General features: G+C 48.4%; 1 protein-coding gene across 1 annotated transcript in view; it reads left to right on the forward strand.

Annotated features, from left to right (window-relative positions):
* Positions 1-8,138: 8,138 nt before the first annotated feature.
* LOC146830233 (uncharacterized) overlaps positions 8,139-19,749 on the forward strand; it is a 33,059-nt gene continuing 21,448 nt past the window's right edge. Inside the window, exon 1 of the mRNA XM_085604438.1 lies at positions 8,139-8,637. The gene's annotated coding sequence lies outside the window, so the exon portion shown is untranslated. The remainder of the gene's footprint in view (positions 8,638-19,749) is intronic.

Genomic DNA, 19,749 nt, shown 5'->3' on the forward strand with positions numbered 1-19,749 from the left:
TACCCATTAATTTATACCTAGCTACCTGGTAGTGAAAGACCTAAAAATCTTACAGAATACAATATTTTCAACATTATTTCCCCACTGTAAAAATGATTTGCCATGGGAATTGAGTGTTTATTGTTATTGATGAGTAACGGGGTCTAGAATTTTTCGTCAGGAGGGGGGGGTCCTTACACCCATAAACTTTTGAGAAGGGGGTCTCGGCATCAAAAAGATTGAAGGCCTCTGGTCTAACATAACCAAACTATGGGATGGGCTACAAACCGACCATAAACTCAAGCCTGTCATTCCTTTCAGGTGTCCGGTGTCTTTTGACTGATCCATACACTTGTACTAGGACTCTCTAGCAGCTCCAAATTGTAGGGCGCAATCATACATAGCAACGTACTACCAACCGTGAAACTACACAGCCTATGATGACTCTGATGTTATACTGGAGAGATCAGCACAACAACTTATGGTACGTCTTGGGGGGGCTATATGAGGCCGAATCTCTTTAAAGTCACATATGTGATTATTTGAGATGGTTGCACTCTTTGAAACCTCACTCATGTTTTATCCCTTTTTTAGGTTGAGCCTAGAGCCAGCGTGCATGTGCTGCTCTGCGAAACTTATTGTAAACAAGTAGGTGAATAGAATCTCCGCCCATATTTGCAATTGACTTGTCGTCTATCCTAAATGCTGGCTTCTGATTCGTCGATAGGCTTGTTAGTCCCGCCTCAGTACCTCCTCTTCATTTGTCATCTCCAATGGCGACTGGCCGCTTTACTTCGGCTGTTACACGGGAAATGTTATTTAGACTGTGAACACTATTTTTTTCAATGAGGCTCTCAAGGTGTCAGTCAGTCAGTCAAAAGGTCTTTATTCGATTTGCATCATAAAAGACATACTACACATATTAGACAATTCGACTACAATACAATTCATATACAATACAAAAAGGACTATAAACCTTTAAAATAGTAGATTAAATAATAGATTAAAAATAATCACATCATGTTAAAAAATACAATAAAATGCAAATAGGGACGTGCTATTTAGCCCAAGGACCAAAATAGATACTATTGTGTGGCAGCAAGGAACAAGGATTACGGCTTCAGTTTCTTAGCCCTAAGGATCCATGCCCAACTAATAAATTTAGCAACACCAATTACTATAGGAATGGAAGTATCTGTTTTCAAAATTCTACTAGCGACCTGTGCAGAGCGGGTACTCATTAGTCTGCATACAGGTCGAAGCCAGATACGTCTAGGAAGTTGATAAGTTGGGCAACAAAAAAGGAAGTGGTCCATAGTTTCAATCTTGTCTACACAAAAGGGGCATTTATCACTACCAAGAGGACTCCAACTTTTGGTGAGTCCTCGCAGTGGTAGAGCGCCCACTCTGAACTGGTGATACAACTTACGATCGAGTAACTTCGAGATAGTATCCCAGTAACTTTCATAGACAGAGTCATCCTTAAAAGCTAGGAAAGTAACAGTCATCGTGGGACCTATAAGAGAAGCACATCTCCTGTTCTTAATATAGTTCCAGTACGCATCCTTAAGTACCTTTTTTGCCGGGAAGACTTCTGTATCAGGGTTAACCCATAGGTCACGCATCCCGAGATCATACAACAGGGTTTTGATGCTAGACAACCAGGGAATCCTATACGACCCCTCCAACCCTTTGATCTCCAGAAGGGCTTTTGCATAGTTAGATAGTTCGGGGGTCGTCCACAAGCGACGCCAGAACGCCAGGGGTCTATACCCTGCCCAGTCCTCTATAGGCTGGATTCCCAGATCAAACAAGAGAGGGATGCGTGGGGTGGATTGAGGAAGCCCAATAGCTGACCGGAGGAATTTATTCTGGGCAGTCATCAATTTTGTCAAGTTATTAAAACCCCAGATCTCAGCTCCATATAAAATTGCAGGTAAAATCTTGGAGCCGTAGATCTTCATGAGTGGAGCTATTGGTTTTGTTAAAGAGTGTTTGTGCTCTTTCAGCAAAGCTCCTCCCAGTTGGGCATGCTTGAGCGCGAGAAGATCCAGCTGGTGAGACCAGCTGCACGTCTCGCTAAAAGTGACCCCAAGATAAGTAAACACTGCCGTTTGGGATAAGTTGACACCGCCCAAACACACCTCCGCCTTAACCCGCCGGGGGCCGCGAAAAACCATAAACTTGGTCTTCCCAACGTTTATTTCCAACTCATGCTCGCGGCAAAAGATCTCGAAACGAGACAGGGCCAGCTGCAGTCCCTGTCTCGTCCTCGAGATCAAAAGGGTGTCATCCGCGAACATGAGCAGGGGAATCTTCATTCCTGCCAAGGTAGGTGCATCAGTAGGGCTATTTAAAAAGTAATTAACAACCCCATTGATAAATAATGAAAACAGGGTGGGAGCGAGTACGCACCCTTGTCGAACACCTTTGGATACTTTGAATCTATCAGTGCGCTCCCCGGGTTTACCCCATCGGACACGGGCGTACGTGTTTTCGTGAATGATGACCAAAAAAGAAACCAGATCTTTTGGCATGCCCATATCCAGGAGAACTTTCCATAGCTTGTCCCTCGGCACAAGGTCAAACGCAGACCTTAGGTCTACGAAGGCTGCATACAACTTGCCTCCCCCCAAAAAGACAACCTTCCAATACAGAAGTACTACCCTGAATACTTGGTCCAGGGTCCCAGTATGTGAACGAAACCCTGCCTGAAGAGGAGACAACACATCAGAGTCAGACATCCAGATTTGGATACGACCAAGTACAAGGCGGGCAATAATTTTTTGTACTGCGTCTATTAGACTAATGGGTCTATAATTGCCCGGGGCAGAGCGATCGCCTTTCTTATAGATCGGCAGTATCTCTGCCCCGAGCCACGAGTCAGGGACTACAGCACCACCCGCAAGGGCATTAGCCAGGAGGGTCAGGTATGGGATCCATACATCTTGCTCCTGAATAAATAAATCGGGAGGGATACAGTCTGGTCCTGGGGCTTTGCCGCTCTTGATCGAACGTAGGACTAATTTAACTTCATCAGGGGAGAATTTTAGTGTATTTTCAACAACTGGAGGACAAGAAAACTGCCTGTCCATCAAAGCACCAACCTTAAATTGTTCCTCAAAGTACGCTACCCATTGTTGTGGTTCTACTTGATTAGAGGGGCGAATATCCGAGGGGGAGTTGCCCCATTTAAGGAGATGCCAGAATTGGACCATGTTGCGATCATGACAAGCCTGATATAAATCCCTCCAGCGCTCTTCATCCCAGTTTTGCTTGGCCTTGTATTGGGCATTTTTGTAAACAAGTCTACATTTTTGGATGGTAGAAAGAGAGCCTGATTTAATGGCCTCTTTCAGAGCACTTTGGGCCACTCTGCAATCCTTGTTGTACCACGTACGTGGTCTCAACTCCTTACCCCTACCAGTGGCAAGTTGGCTTTTCACAAAAAAGGATTTAAGCTCTGCGAAGAGTTTGTTATGGGAATCCCGAATATTTTCCTTGATCAAGTTTTGGGATTTCATTTGATTAAGAGAGGCCAGGGTACTGTTGATTAATTCCCTGATGGCCACACGTGAAGATTCACAAGTGGCGATCTTCGGCCATCTCACCCTTCTGAGATCCTTAGTAACGAGGACATCTATAGGGGGACTTCCCTCTGGGTGGGTAGGGGAGACTGCAAAAATATTATCCTTGATACACAGTACAAGGGGGTTGTGGTCGCTCTCGACTCTACTTACTACCACCATGTCGTCTATGAGCGGCCACAAATCCAAGCTGGCTAATATGTAATCAATTCGGCTCCCTGATCTACCATTGTCAAATGTCGACCTCCCCATCCTATCAGATTTAGTTCGCCCATTAACTGCTCGCATGCCCTGATTTAAACATAAACCCTTCATAAAAAGAGCAGCTTGAGACCATTTGTTTACTGGTTCCAACTCCAGCATGGGAACACCCCAAGTTGAGTCTTCTTCCTCGGTAAAGTCCCCACAATCGACCCCCAAGGGCTCAAAACAAACATTAAAATCTCCAGCCACAATCTTATACATAAACATAGGAGCGGTCTCTAAAAAGTTCTCCAGTAGAAGACAAGTGGGAGAGCACTTGCCTCCCGGGAGACCTCTTACATAGATGTTAATTATAAGAAAGTTGGGGCCGCTACGGGATTTGACCCTGATAATCAAAATATCAGAACTATCAATTGGAACCTCTGTCACGGTAACACCTTCACATTGACGGACCCAGGTGGTTAAGCCCCCCATGGGTCTGCCTCTATGGCTCTTAACAGCAGGTTTGTGGAAATTCAAAAACCCTGTACGAAAGTGGGGAGACAGTGCCCAGGTCTCCTGAAATGCCCATATTTCAAACTCGTCAACGAAGTCAGCCCAATCAGGAATCTCGAGCCTAGACCCCAGTCCAGCAATATTCCAGGAGCCCATTTTTAATATAGACTTCTCGACCCTGGTTTCAACTGCTTGACCTGAGACAAGATGTGAGTCGATCGTTCCAACAGATGGTATCAAGTTGTGACCAGGTGAAATAATCAAACAGGAACGATCTTTAGGGGGGGATGTTTTGATCGTAATATCATGGCTCAGATGACAATTAGGACCCACCAACCCTGGAGCAGGCACTGGGATATGTAGGGAGCCATCCATATGTCAATCATTATCCTCCAATGTAGAAAGAATATCAAAGCGGTTAAAAGTCGCAAAGGGCATGTCAGACCTGACGGGAAATGTTGGAAGATTACAATTATCCCGTAAGGATTGTATAAAGCCTGGCCTGTAAAAAAAGCCCAAAGGGAGGATCTTAATTGCGTTGGGGGCAGGGGGAGGTGGTGGGCAGCTTCCAGTATGTATTTGACTAGAACAGGAGACCTGAAGCTTAACACGACACAATCCCCAGGAAAAGACTTGTGGGACTGACCGATCCATTTAATACGCCTAACCATATTAAAGTCATCAAATAGGGCCTTACTATTTCCAATTTTGGAGCTCAAATAATGAAGGGATTTATTCTTAAGGTTGGACCAGTGTTCGTAAGATCCGTCCAGGAGTGGTGGAACATTTGCCAAGATGATCGTATAAGGGGTGGCTTGGGGAGGAAGATGTAGACTAGTGGGGGGTGAAGAGAGCCCTGCACCCACCCCTTCTGTACCCACCCTGTTAACTTGAGAGGGGCGTCTTTGCAGGTCATGACGAGCATTAATACCCCTATCGGTAACAGCTTCATGACCTGGGGCGATGTTATTCTCTTCCCCTATAGATGGTAGCAAAGGCGTAGCCCCCACTGGTCTTGATGGTCTAGAACTACCGGCCTCATTAGGCACCTCCACTGGTAACACCCCGTTCGATGGCAAAGGGGGCCCTGGGACTGGACTCTTGTTACCTGAAAACCTAGCTTCCAATTGGTCCAACCTATTGGCTACAAGATCCAATTTTTGGTGTACGGGTACAAGGAGACAGGATAGATGATCTTTAAGGCCGGCAAGAAGTAAATCCAAAAGAGGTTGTAACTGGGCCTGGCTAGAAGGAATAATGTTTTGGTCCAAAAAACGCCCGTCAACAGAGGGCCCACTAGGCTTAGAAGGAGGCGATTCAACAGTAGGTTTACTCTTTCCCTGACCTCTCGGGTGTTTTTTATTAACTTCTTTTTTATTACCTTTAGCTTTATGGGCCAACCTCCCTCTTGTTGTGACCCTGGAAGGACTTGGGGTGGAGACATAACCCTGAACAGGAACTAAAGATTCCTGCACAGGGGGAGTGTGTGCAGGAGGAGAAGTGTTACCATCAATAGGGCTAGAAAGAGCAGAGGCAAGCGAGCCAGTCTGTATCTGGGCGCATGGAAGGGAAGAGTTGGTGGGATCTAGGGAGAGTCTACGTTCCACCGCTAGAATCTCGAGGTTCAATGCTGTCTCTGCTCTTATTAAATAATCGTCGAGTGTCCCCCCCGGCTTGTCACCAGCCCTCCTTTTAGACATGCTACTGAGGCAAGTACGGCCACACTTGTTGGCGAGCACCCCGCCTTCCCTTGATATAGCACTGAAACTTAATATAGTGCACAGCAAAACAATAGTAGCGTATCCCACTTGCAACTCCCAGTTCTTAACGCCAACCCCTTACAGCAGTGGCGAGGAGGCACTATGGCAGAGCGAGGTCCCACCACAAATGTTAGGAGGTAGGCCCAGCCCAGCCTTATCCGGGCTTCGCCCGGGCGCAGCCCGCGCGCGTCCCGCGCAGCGGCTCTTCCTCCGAGCCTTTAACCCTCCCCGGCGCAGCCTGATGACGCTGTAGGCAAGCGCCCGGGAGAGGGAATGCTGGGGGTGGTAGTTTTTGGATGAACCGCCGTTCCCCTCACGGCACTGAAGCAGGTAGGGCGGGAGTTCCGGGTTGGAGAGCCGTTCCCCTCACGGCTGGCGAGGTATGTAGTGACTTCAAAGTGCCCAGAAAAAGCCAAGGTAAGTGCGTCCCGCGCAGCGGCTCTTCCTCCGAGCCTTTAACCCTCCCCGGCGCAGCCTGATGACGCTGTAGGCAAGCGCCCGGGAGAGGGAATGCTGGGGGTGGTAGTTTTTGGATGAACCGCCGTTCCCCTCACGGCACTGAAGCAGGTAGGGCGGGAGTTCCGGGTTGGAGAGCCGTTCCCTTCACGGCTGGCGAGGTATGTAGTGACTTCAAAGTGCCCAGAAAAAGCCAAGGTAAGCGCGTCCCGCGCAGCGGCTCTTCCTCCGAGCCTTTAACCCTCCCCGGCGCAGCCTGATGACGCTGTAGGCAAGCGCCCGGGAGAGGGAATGCTGGGGGTGGTAGTTTTTGGATGAACCGCCGTTCCCCTCACGGCACTGAAGCAGGTATGGCGGGAGTTCCGGGTTGGAGAGCCGTTCCCCTCACGGCTCGCGAGGTTTGTAGTGACTTCAAAGTGCCCAGAAAAAGCCAAGGTAAGCGCGTCCCGCGCAGCGGCTCTTCCTCCGAGCCTTTAACCCTCCCCGGCGCAGCCTGATGACGCTGTAGGCAAGCACCCGGGAGAGGGAATGCTGGGGGTGGTAGTTTTTGGATGAACCGCCGTTCCCCTCACGGCACTGAAGCAGGTAGGGCGGGAGTTCCGGGTTGGAGAGCCGTTCCCCTCACGGCTGGCGAGGTATGTAGTGACTTCAAAGTGCCCAGAAAAAGCCACGGTAAGCGCGTCCCGCGCAGCGGCTCTTCCTCCGAGCCTTTAACCCTCCCCGGCGCAGCCTGATGACGCTGTAGGCAAGCGCCCGGGAGAGGGAATGCTGGGGGTGGTAGTTTTTGGATGAACCGCCGTTCCCTTCACGGCACTGAAGCAGGTAGGGCGGGAGTTCCGGGTTGGAGAGCCGTTCCCCTCACGGCTGGGGAGGTATGTAGTGACTTCAAAGTGCCCAGAAAAAGCCACGGTAAGCGCGTCCCGCGCAGCGGCTCTTCCTCCGAGCCTTTAACCCTCCCCGGCGCAGCCTGATGACGCTGTAGGCAAGCGCCCGGGAGAGGGAATGCTGGGGGTGGTAGTTTTGGATGAACCGCCGTTCCCCTCACGGCACTGAAGCAGGTAGGGCGGGAGTTCCGGGTTGGAGAGCCGTTCCCCTCACGGCTGGCGAGGTATGTAGTGACTTCAAAGTGCCCAGAAAAAGCCACGGTAAGCGCGTAAGGTGTTTTGGTGCCTTCTTTTTCACCCTCCCTCCCATTGTCCATGCCTTCTTCCCCCGTTATCTTTGCCTTCTTTTCACCCCCCCCCTTGTCCATGCCTTCTTTTCCACCCCCCTGCCCTCCCTCTCATTGTCTGTGCCTTCTTCTCCCCTCCCCCTTCCCTCCTGTTGTCTGTGCCCCCCCCCTTTGTCAGTGATGCCTACGATTTGCAACGCAATAGGTTTCTTGTAAATGCAAGACCTATTGCATTGCAAATGCTTGTTTGATTTGCATTCTGGTACTGTAGACCTGCTTTCATATTGGAACAAACAAGGCTTCGAATCTATGAATACAAAATCCCAGATTCGGTAAAAAAAATAAAAAAATAAATAAAACGCATTTAGAGTTCTAAAAAGTATAAAGTCCCCTACCCCCAAACTGCATGAAAGTTTACCAAAAATGTTATCTTGAACCTCACTGTTTAATGCATCGTTTTGAACACTTGAGGTCTAGTTCTTGCCCTTCGGTGTTGTGACCCGGAAGCAGTTCTGCTTTCAGTCCTCGAAGTTCCATGCTTCTTCAAACATCTGGCTGGCTCCTGCAACTGCACGAGGGGACTTTGGAGGGCTTCGTGCAGCAAAACGAAGGCAACAGCCGCAGCATCGTAGGAGCCGCCTGCCGCAGCCTCGTAGGAGCCGCCTGCCGTAGCCTCGTAGGAGCCGCCTGCCGCAGCCTCGTAGGAGCCGCCTGCCGTAGCCTCGTAGGAGCCGCCTGCCGCAGCCTCGTAGGAGCCGCCTGCCGCAGCCTCGTAGCCGCCTGCCGCAGCCTCGTAGGAGCCGCCTACCGCAGCCTGTAGGAGCCGCCTGCCGTAGCCTCGTAGGAGCCGCCTGCCGCAGCCTGTAGGAGCCGCCTGCCGCAGCCTCGTAGGAGCCGCCTGCCGCAGCCTCGTAGGAGCCGCTTGCATCCACAGCTTGTGCTAGAAAGGGTTCGTCTTTGTGCAGAGTCTGTGTCGGACTTTAAGGTACGTTTAAAGTGAAAGCATGAAGTGACCCTTTTACTTAAAATGCTTGTTTGCAATTTAGAGAAAATGTCACATCTGTCCAATCTTACAAAATAACCAGAGTATGTGGAGTCATGCATGGTGTCCATGCGTACTCATCACGCAGATAGTTTACTCTTGGTTTGCATTGTGTGGATGACTAGTGTGAGTGCTGTACTGGAGTGTAAACGGTCTGGACCTGCAGGGCTTGGCTGTGTCTCCAAAGTGTGGACATGTCAGATGGTGCCACGACATGGAAGGCCAGGTCTCACCCTCGATTTCCAAACACAGCATCAGAATCTTCCCTTCACCGATTCTCCTCGCTGACACAGAATTTAAGTGTAAAGCACAAAATGTATTAATGTGCTTTGCTAAACTATGAAGCGCTATAAAAGAAGCTACAACACGGTACAGTATAGTACTATATAAACGAGAAGTGCAATGCAATACTGTGGTTACCATGTGTTTAAAAGTGATTCTTTGTGTTTGTTTACGTTTGCCATACCACCACGAATAGTTGTAAATCTAGTGTTGTAAAAGTACATTCAACTTCGAAAGATAATTGCGGTCCGTCTAAAAGTACTCGCGTGTCTGCAGTAGTCTAAGGTCAGTGCCCATTTTAAGTAACTCTTAACAAAAAGCACCCATAATACCTTAAGTTCTTGATCTAAATATGTGGGTCTTAATACTGTTGGTTCTAGTCATTGAGGGTTTCAGACAGTAAGTAGCAGTTCCCTGCTGCCACTTTTAAAGCTACATAAGACTCCTAAAAGTTCAAGACCATAAACTGCAGCACCGGAAACCCTGACAGTGTTACTCTGGAAGGGCCCAGTTATTCCATCTTTGCACGTTTTGGACTCTGGTAAACACGTAGCTGGTTTAGATGCAACTTGAAGTTAGTGGTTCATCGATATTTCCAACTCTCTCGAACTAAGTTTTGCAAGTGGGAAACCGAGAAGCTGGAGTGGCGACTTGTGGTCAGATATGGTGAATTAGTCCATCCGTTCTCATGCCAGCTGCGTTCTGGGAAACATTCTCTTCTCAGCCTCCTGCAGCCATCCTGAGTTCGCGGTGCTGTGATTGCTGTAGATCTCGAGTCTGGCAATGCCTCTTGGTAGCTCATAGTGCGTTCACGCTGTTCAGGACACCTCATGTGGGTTAGATCCCTGACCACTTTGAAGTGATGTGGGATTCTTTTCATATTAATTTGAAGCTCTTTGTCCATATTGGAGTGACCTGGTTTTCTCCTTATTGTGAAAGTTTTTTTGAAATCCCGTAGTCCATACCGGAGTGTGTGGAATATTCTAATTGAGGATGTCAAGTTTTATAGCTGTTTACTGAGCGTCTGTTCGTCACTCCTTCATGTGACATGTTATCATTCTGAAGGACGCTGCTTGCACAGTCCGGTGTCCCACTCCAACCAGATTTTGTGCAGCCTGGATTCCCTTGTGAGCCACCCTCCAATGTTACAATTTCACAAGGATATAGCGTAATAAATGGAAAACCTATTTGTAAAACACTCTGGGAAGACCATGTGTGACAAGCTTAGGGTCAGAGAGAACAGCGGTTTTTATTTCATATTTTCTTAACATCCCTGGCTTTGCTATTCTTTTGTCTGGTCTGGCAGGAAGCACACTCATCTAACCTTCACACTGAAGCCTTTATTTGCTTTTAACTTTTAATTTGCCTGTGAATTCACATTGAAGTACCAGAAAGCGACGAGATATGCATCCTCTGCGTTCTAGAGGCTTTTTTTCTGGCCAAAGGTTCTATTTTGGCCAAAGGTGCTATCCTTCTTTCCCTCTGGCGAATTATATAACATAGCTGCAGTTCAGCATTTACAAGCCTGTACATTTAACATAAGTTGGCTAGCACCTGGAATTTGTTTTTGCTTTTGCGAGTTTTTTTCCGGTATTAATTTTCAGGAGACATTATTGTGTAACACACATTACAGCTGTGAAATTGTGGCTTCTAGAAGCCGTTAGAGAAGCCTATGAATAGACCTAGGCGTCCAGCTCTTGACTATCACAACATCTGCGCCTTCATTTATCAATCCAGTCACACCCAGGCATTCATCCATACCTATTTAGCCATCCATGTACGCTCCCACGCAGGCATCCATTGACGCATCATCACAGACACTGGTGCATCAATACATTCACCAGTGTGTCGTGCACTGTCTGTGGTCCCATTGTGCTGTGGCCATACTTTCCTCAATGCACCAGACTTTCACTCGAACAAAATGGCATCAATGTTATGGGACTTGAAATTTTGGCTTTCCCTGATCCCAGCGAAGCCATGACAATGCAACCTCTCCCCCAGATTTCTCCATTTCATGGAGCTGGGAAGCATTTGTTTTCTCTGCCCTCAAAATGGGGAGATGGCGGCAAGCATCCATCTTTTCACACATTAATCTTTTCATCCATGCACACATGCTTTCATCTTTCCAGCTATGCGCTCGCCCACACGCATGGATTTTCACCCTCTACCTTCAGCCCGCCAAAGCCTTAGTAGCCCAATAGTCCCGTCCCCCCCCCCCCCCGCACCCCCCGCAATGCAAGGACCTAGGCATTGGCATTGATCTGTTATTTTTAGATCTTGCCTACATACGCCTTTTAGCTGTCTGTGTGTAAGACATTCTGTGAACCATATCAAAAACTTCCAGTTTGCTTGCTTCTTGCTTGATGTCTTTTCTTCCTCTCGCGTTTGTCATTCCCCTGGAAAATAGCTTCTTTACAATCCCTTTGACTGGATGACCTCTATCCTTCCACTGCTCACATTCATTTAACTACTTTTTTACGTCTCAGCCGACCAAACCGCGCTGCTGTCTGGTTTTCTAAAGACATTGTGGACATTCAGAAAGTTGACCCAGGAATGCATTCCGCCCGTTGCCTACCATTATCTTTGTGGTTTGTAACTCGCATTTTCTGTTTGCTGGCTTTGTTTTAGGCTGTCGGGTTCATCCCTTCCATTGCCAAAATCTTGTATACTGTGTTCTTTCACAAACTCTTTCTGTAAACATTCTTTTAAATCTTGTTCTTATCTTGTCACATTTGCTGTGCAATCAAAGACCGAGGTCAAATGTTAGGCTTTGTCTTCCAGGGAGCTTGGTGTTTATTTTTCTTTCTCTGATTTTAAACGTGAGACGATTTATGTGACACTCATGCTGGTTATCTGCTTGAGGATGGCTGTACAGATTATTTTTTTTCTTGCACACAAAATTTAAATATCTAAATGAACTGTGTTGACTATCAAAACAATACATTGGGTGATGACTTATTCACACATCATCGTTTGTGTGCTGTATACTTTTATCAGTAAAAATGTGTGTGATTGCAAATGTAAAGGTCATTTCATTTGAAGATCTGTTTTCTGTAATGGCAGCACGCTACCATATCATGCATACTCCAAGTTACCCAACTGTACTCCACTCCACTCCACGTCACTGCACTCTTCTCAACACCACCCCACTCTATGCCAGTGCTCTCAACCTCTCACTGCTCTACTATGCTCCACTGCACTTTGACAATGCATTCTGCTCAACTTTACTTTAAATCAATGCACTCTACGTCCATCTACTTTTCACCACTGCACTCTACGTCACTGCCCTCTACGCCATTCTATTCTGCACCACTGTACTGTACACCACTGCATTGTTTGACATTCTACTCTGCGCCACTGCCCTGTATGCCACTTCACTATACTCCACTGAACTTTACGCAGTACTCTGCCGCACTGCACTCTACGCCGCACTGCACTCTGCCACTGAATTCTGCACAAATCCACTCTAAGCCACTCTAATCTACTCTGCACTCTACGACTCTATACAACTGCACTCTTCGCCACTTCACTCTACTCTAAAACAATCTACTCTGCACTGCAGTCTACACCACTCTATTGCACGCCACACCACGCCAATGTTCTCTACATCACTTTACTCAAAACCAATGCACTCTATGCCACAGCACCCTATGCCAATCTACTTTACATCACTGTGCTGTACGCTGTTATACTCTACTGTGCCACTCTACACCTTTGCACTTTACGTCACTTTACTCTTCACCTCTGTACGCCACTGTGCACTATTATAGTCAGTGCCATTCTGCTCTACACCATTGCACTCTACGATGCTCTACTATGTATGCCACTGTATGCCAATTCACTGTACACCACTCTAATCTACTGCACTCTGGCTCTGCGCCACTTCACTCTACGCACCACTCTATGCCAATGCACTCTTATCCACTCCACTATGCACCATTGTTCTCTTCATTGCCGTACTCTCCACCTCTCCACAATACTGCACTCTATGCCAATGCACTCTACGCCAATACTCTATTCTACTGCACTCTACCCTACTTCACTCTGCTCTGAAACCATATGCTCCATGTGCCTGCACTCTGCCACTCCACTCCACGTCACTCCACGCCACTGCAATTAACGCTACGCCACTCTATGCCACTACACTCTACTCTGCACCACTATATTCTACTCTGCACCACTTCACTCTACTCTGAAATAATCTACTCTGCCACTGCAGTCAATGCTGTGGCACTCTGCTCTACGCCATTGCTCTATACTACTGCACTCTACCCTGCACCACTATACTCTGCAGCACTCCACTTCACTCTACGCCACTGCACTCCTCTGCATTCTGCCCTGCTCTACGTCATTGCACTCTGCGTCATTGCACTCTGCGTCATTGCACTCTGCGTCATTGCACTCTACGCCACTGCACTCTACGCCACTGCACTCTACGCCACTGCAATCTAATGTGCCCTGCTCTATTCTAAGCCAATGCTTTCTACACCACTTAACTCAAAACCAATGCACTCTACTCAAATCTGCTCTGCACCTCTGTACTTTATGCCACTTCACTAGGCAGCTGTGTTCCTTTCCACTCTGATACTCTTCTCCATTAAACTCTGCTCCACTGACACACTGCTCCACTCTGTGCCATTCTACAGCACTACTCCACTCTACGACGCTCCGCGCAATTCCCTCTGTACCCCTCCATGCCACTTTACTCCAATCTGTTCTATGACGCACTACTCCACTCTGTGCCACTCCACTCTGACAGTCTACTCCGCTGTACTCCACTCTATTCTCCAGCACTCTACTCCACTCTAAGCAACACCCTCTATGCTACTCCACGACACTCTGTGCCTCTCCACTGTACAACACTCTACTCAACTCTGACGCTGTGCTCCACTCTGCGCCACTCATCTCTATGCCCTTCCACTCTACTCCCTCCAAGACGCATCACAACACTGTACGCTACCCATGGCACTCCACTGTACGCCACTCCATAACACTCTGCGATATGGCGCTCCACTCCACGCTCCTTTACCCAACTTACTTACCGATGCTGAACAGCAGCCACCCTGGTGTACAACAGTGCTAAAACATATTGGCAAAGCCAATAACTCTTGCATAGGCGAGACCTATTGGCTTTGCCAATGCTTGTTGCTTATGGTAAGAGTAGGAATGAGTGCTATATGAGAAGTAAAACACTGTGAATCAGATGCTCTATATAGACTTAACTTTGATGTGAAGATTTGCCGTTGTAAAACACGGATACCTTTGGGTCTAGATGCTATTTAAACTCTCAAATAAATAAATGAAGGTTGCCGTGCTACTGTCTGTTACCTGTTCTGTGTGAGGGAAGCGCACGCTGCTGCCTCCAATACATGGATGTGACTGTAACGCCACATCCTCTCCCATAGGTGGTACTACTATTCAATTTAGGCAGGAAACTGCACATTTTGTAAGCGAAAAAGTATCATTTTACGTAATTGGTTCTTAAAGTCTGTCCCTCCAACCAAAATACAAGTTAAAGAGGTAATTATTTTACTTTGGGTTTGTCTCTGAATCCCCCTCTTATTGGTTTCCAAATGTTGACATATATGCTGTGGATGAAATAGAAGTGGAGGTTGGCAGACTCCATTCAGGAAGGAGGGAGGGGGGTTTGAGGGCTATGGGGTAAACTGGGGCTACTGGGCAAACTGGGGCTACTGGGCATTAACTCTGGGGGTTGCTTAAAGAACAAATTCGAGGGAGCAGTAAATAGCACATAATACTATTGCTTCCTTAATCTCTGTGTTTGCTACTATTGTAGCTTTAGCAGTGCCTGTTACAAGTTGCAAAGTCACAGTGGGGACGGGTCATGGAAATGAGTAGCATTAACAGGTTCCCAGTTAACCCCCTCCCACTATCTGTATATTGAGTACAATTTAGACTCCTCCTTGATGTGGTTTCTGATTACTATTTCTGCAGTTGTGACTTGGGGCTGGTTTTTGGGCTGACACTGGTCTGCGAAGGGCTAAATTTGGGCTTATTCTTGAGCAGCTTCGGACGGGTCTCAAAATCTGGCAACCGTGTCATTCAATCAACTTTCTATATCTATTACTTCTGTTCTCAGCTCCAGATGCAAGGATTTGAAGGAAGCTCTTACTAATAATGGTCAGGTCTTGGACAGTCCGGTCATGGTTCAGATTTTCTGGTCGGTGTGTAATGATCCTCTGGTCAGTGCTCTGCTGCTGATCCTGTTGCTCCTCAGTGCTCTGCTGCTGACCCTGTAGCACCTCCGGTTAGTGCTCTGCTGCGGACCCTGTAGATCCTCCGTACAGCTCTCTACTGATGACCCTGTAGCTCTTCCGGTCAGTGCTCTGCTGCTGATCCTGTCCTGTAGCTCCTCTATGCTCTGCTACTGACCCTGTTGCTCCTCCAGTCAGTGCTCTGCTGCTGACCCTGTCCTGTAGCTCCTCAGTGCTCTAGTGCTGACCCTGTATCTCCTCTGGTCAGTGCTCTGCTGCTGACCCTGTAGCTCCTCTGGTCAGGGCTCTGCTGCTGACCCTGTATCTCCTCTGGTCAGTGCTCTGCTGCTGACCCTGTAGCTCCTCTGGTCAGTGCTCTACTGCCGATCCTGTAGCTTCTCATTGCTCTGCTGCTGATCATATAGCTTCTCAGTGCTCTGCTGCTGATCCTGTAGCCACTAAGGTCAGTGTTTTGTTCCTAATCATGTAGCTCCAAAAGACCATGCTCTGCTGCTGATCTTGTAGCTCCTCCGGTCTCTGCTGCTGAATCATGTAGCTCTTCAGTGCTCTGATGCTGATCCTGTAGCTCCTCTGGTCAGTGCTCTGATGCTGATCCTGTAGCTCCTCTGGTCAGTGCTCTGATGCTGATCCTGTAGCTCCTCTGGTCAGTGCTCTGCTACTGATCTTGTAGCTACTCTGTGCTCTGCTGCTGACCCTGTAGCTCCCCCAGTCCATGCTCTGCTGCTGACCCTGTAGCTCCCCCGGTCAGTGCTCTGCTGCTGACCCTGTAGCTCCCCCAGTCAGTGCTCTGCTGCTGACCCTGTAGCTCCTCCGGTCAGTGCTCTGCTGCTGATCCTGTAGCTTCAGTGCTCTGACCTTAGTGGCTACCAGATCAGCAGCAGTGTTTTGTTCCTAATCCTGTAGCTCCAAAAGACAGTGCTTTGCTGCTGATCCTGTAGCCCCTAAGGCAAGTGATCTGATGATCCTTCAGCTCCTCAATGCTCTGCTACTGATCCTGTAGCCACTCTGGTCACTGCTCTACTGCTGATCCTGTAGCTCCTCTGTGCTCTGCTGTTGACCCTGTAGCTCCTCCGGTCAGTGGTTTGCTACTGATCCTGTAGCTCCTCAGTGCTATACTGCTGATCCTGTAGCTCCTCCGGTCAGTGCTCTACTGCTGATCCTGTAGCTCCTCTGGTCAGTGCTCTACTGCTGATCCTGTAGCTCCTCCAGTCAGTGCCCTGATGCTGATCCTGTAACTCCTCTGGTCAGTGCCCTGTTGCTGACCCTGTAGCTCCTAAGGGCTGCTGATCCTGTGGCCCCTCTGGTCGGTGCCCTGCTGCTGATCCTGTAGTAGTCTGTGCCCCGTCATCACGTAGGCAGGTTAACCCGCTTTATTTACCCAACTTTGCATAGCTGCCAAGTTTTCATATTGCTTATGTGTGACGGTTCCGTATACGGAGTGACATTCTACTGCCTAAAATATTACATATTGAGTGGCACTTTTTCCTTAGTAAAATCAAATGACGATGTCAATATGAAGAGCTAAATATCAGGCATTGCCACCTTCTGTGCAATGAGCAGCACTATCCTCACTATATTGTCCATTCTAAACTCATTAACATCCATTGAAATTAGCCTCCACCAACCCAGTCCATCCTAACTCCATTAACAGTGTTCGAAACAGCTGGCCTGACCCATTGTGTTTAAACCCTGTACACATCCAGCAGGTGTGCTCGGGCTCAACCAGCTCTCACCCTGTTTACATCCATTGGAGCCAGCGGAGGCAGGTCAGAACTGCTCTTGCCCCCATTTGTATCCAGCAGAACCAGTGTGGCCGTGCTCAGTCCATTCTAGCCCAATTTGTATCCAGCAGAACCAGTTTGACCATGCCCTGTCCATTCTAGCCCCATTATCACCCTTCAGAGCCAGCGTGGTCCTGTCCAGTCCCCTCCAGTAGCCCATTCCGAATCAGCTAGCCCTGCCCAGGGCGTTCAAACACCAGCTTAAACCAATCTAGCCCCATTTACATGTACTAAAACCACAGGGTCGCAGCAAGACTGTTTTCTTTACTGGCCTGACCAGTATTTTAATGTCTTGGCCTGCACAAAAATAACAAATCACATAAAGCCAACAATATTTTTTCCTCTTTTCAGTGCTTACTTAGACCACAAACATAACAAGAAAGGACTTTAAAAATGTGTTGTAGAGCTGCCTTAATGATCTGTGACTGATAGTTGAAAAAAGGGAGAAAAGCAGGATAAAACTAAAGAACACCACCTTTTTATATAAAGTCCTGCTTATTATGGTTCGCCTGTGCTCCTCTGAGCTCCCTGCAGCCTCCGTGCTCCTCTGAGCTCCCTGCAGCCTCCGTGCTCCTCTGAGCTCCCAGCAGCCTCCGTGCTCCTCTGAGCTCCCAGCAGCCTCCGTGCTCCTCTGAGCTCCCAGCAGCCTCCGTGCTCCTCTGAGCTCCCTGCAGCCTCCGTGCTCCTCTGAGCTCCCTGCAGCCTCCGTGCTCCTCTGAGCTCCCTGCAGCCTCCGTGCTCCTCTGAGCTCCCTGCAGCCTCCGTGCTCCTCTGAGCTCCCTGCAGCCTCCGTGCTCCTCTGAGCTCCCGGCAGCCTCCGTGCTCCTCTGAGCTCCCTGCAGCCTCCATGCTCCTCTGAGCACCTTGCAGCCTCCGTGCTCCTTTGAGCCTCCTGCAGTATAGGGGCTCCTCTGAACTCCGTGCAGCCTTGGGTCTCTTTTAAAGCTGAAAAGTCAAAAATAAAATTCACGTTGGGGTTGTAGATGTAAATTCAATCGCACTATGCAGCTTCACAATCTCATTACATAATTCTCATTCATTTCCCCCCCTAGCATTACGGTCAATTCCATTTTTTTTTTTTTTTTTAGTGATTCGCGATAACAGTACACAGCTATGTGCCTACAATCACTTGGCCGGCAGTTGAGGGCAATAAGCAATGGGCAAATATACACTGCTTCTTTGCCTACAACCCGGAGGCTGGCAGCGTTAATCAGATAATGTTCTAAAATCAAAATATAAAATACAACAACCTAACAATAAAGAGACCCTTCCCCCTCCCATCCCTTAAAACTCTGCACTGGTCAGATTTCTAGTGAAATCGTATTGTTTACATCTGGGTATGAGGGTCACCACGAGGGTTCTGAACATGTTGCGCGGACTGTGGTGTTACTGCCCCTGCTCCCTAAGGGAGAGGAAGAATCTGTAGGTATTTTGGGTGCGTTACCTCCCACAGATCTGTAGAGAGGATCTCGATAAAAGGGGCCTACAGCTCGGCCTATACCTCTCCTTTGTATTCCGCAATCAAGGAGAGGCGCTCCATTGCGAGAGTTAACCATAGTCTGTGCAGCCATGCTGTGTGATCTGGGATTGTTGCAGTACCCCAATGCACTATGATCGCTTGTCGCACCGCAAGTACCTCAAGCGCCATTTGTCTCCCCCCTCAAGGAATGTAGGGGAAAAGTCAGTGCATTTGGCAGCCATAGTAAGGTGTACGCTGGGAAGCGAGGCAACTCTGTATCAAAAGCTTTGTCTAATACCCCCCTCCCAGAAACGACCCAATTTTGGACAGTGCTGTAGTAAGTGCACCAAGGAGCCCGACAGACCACATCCCCTCCAACACCTCTCAGTGTGATTTTTATCCCATCTATGAATGCAGGAGGTACCAATATGCTACAGCCTTGTAGGCAGATTTGGTCCCCGCTGTGCCATTTGCTGTGTGATGTGACCTGAAATGGATATCTCTCCATTCATTGTCTGAGAGGACCCTGCCCAGTTCCTCCTCCCAGGGTAGTTGTCCCTTGGTACGCCCTCCTTCCTTCCTTGTAGCAAGCATGGTGTATAGTTGTGATATTAAATGTTTATCATCTTTTTTGCAAACTAGTCACTTCTCAAAGCTCTTGAGTGGCCGGGAGGCCTCTGCGTAGCAGCTCAGGGATGTGACCCAGTGTCTTAACTGTAGATAATGGAATTTGTTGGTCCGGGGGAGGCCATAATCTGATCTCAATTGTTCCAATGGAATAATCCCTTCTAGGTCAAACGGCGAACCCACCTGTTTGCATCCCGCCTCTCTCCATCTCTGGAACACCTCCGATTGCATCCTGGGAGAAAGTTGTGATTATCTACAATTGGGGACATCGGAGAGGGGAAATTTCATTAGGCCCTTATGTGCTACCGTATCCCATACCTTTAGAGTAGCGCAGTGACTGGAGAGGAATAAAGACCCCAAGCTCTATGCCTGCATGGGACCCACACCTCCCGCCAGATATTTACTCCTGCCACCGCTTGATCAATAAAGAACCAGTGCTTTTCAGAGAGCGGCGATGCCGTTCAACTAGATAGCGGAGATGTAATGCCTGCAAATATCTGTGAATCATCAGAAGGATGACTCCCACCGCCCCCCCACCCCACCCCACCCCCCCTTCCCCGCGTGGGCTGCGATAGTTGTGCTATTGATGACTGTATGGGCACGTTAGCCTGAGAATTAATTTCTGCTTCTCTTTCTTTTGCTATCGTATCTGTATCAGGTTTGCGGAAGG

The sequence above is a fragment of the Triturus cristatus genome, chromosome 5_1 (genome assembly GCF_964204655.1).
Source record: "Triturus cristatus chromosome 5_1, aTriCri1.1, whole genome shotgun sequence".
Lineage (NCBI taxonomy): Eukaryota > Metazoa > Chordata > Amphibia > Caudata > Salamandridae > Triturus > Triturus cristatus.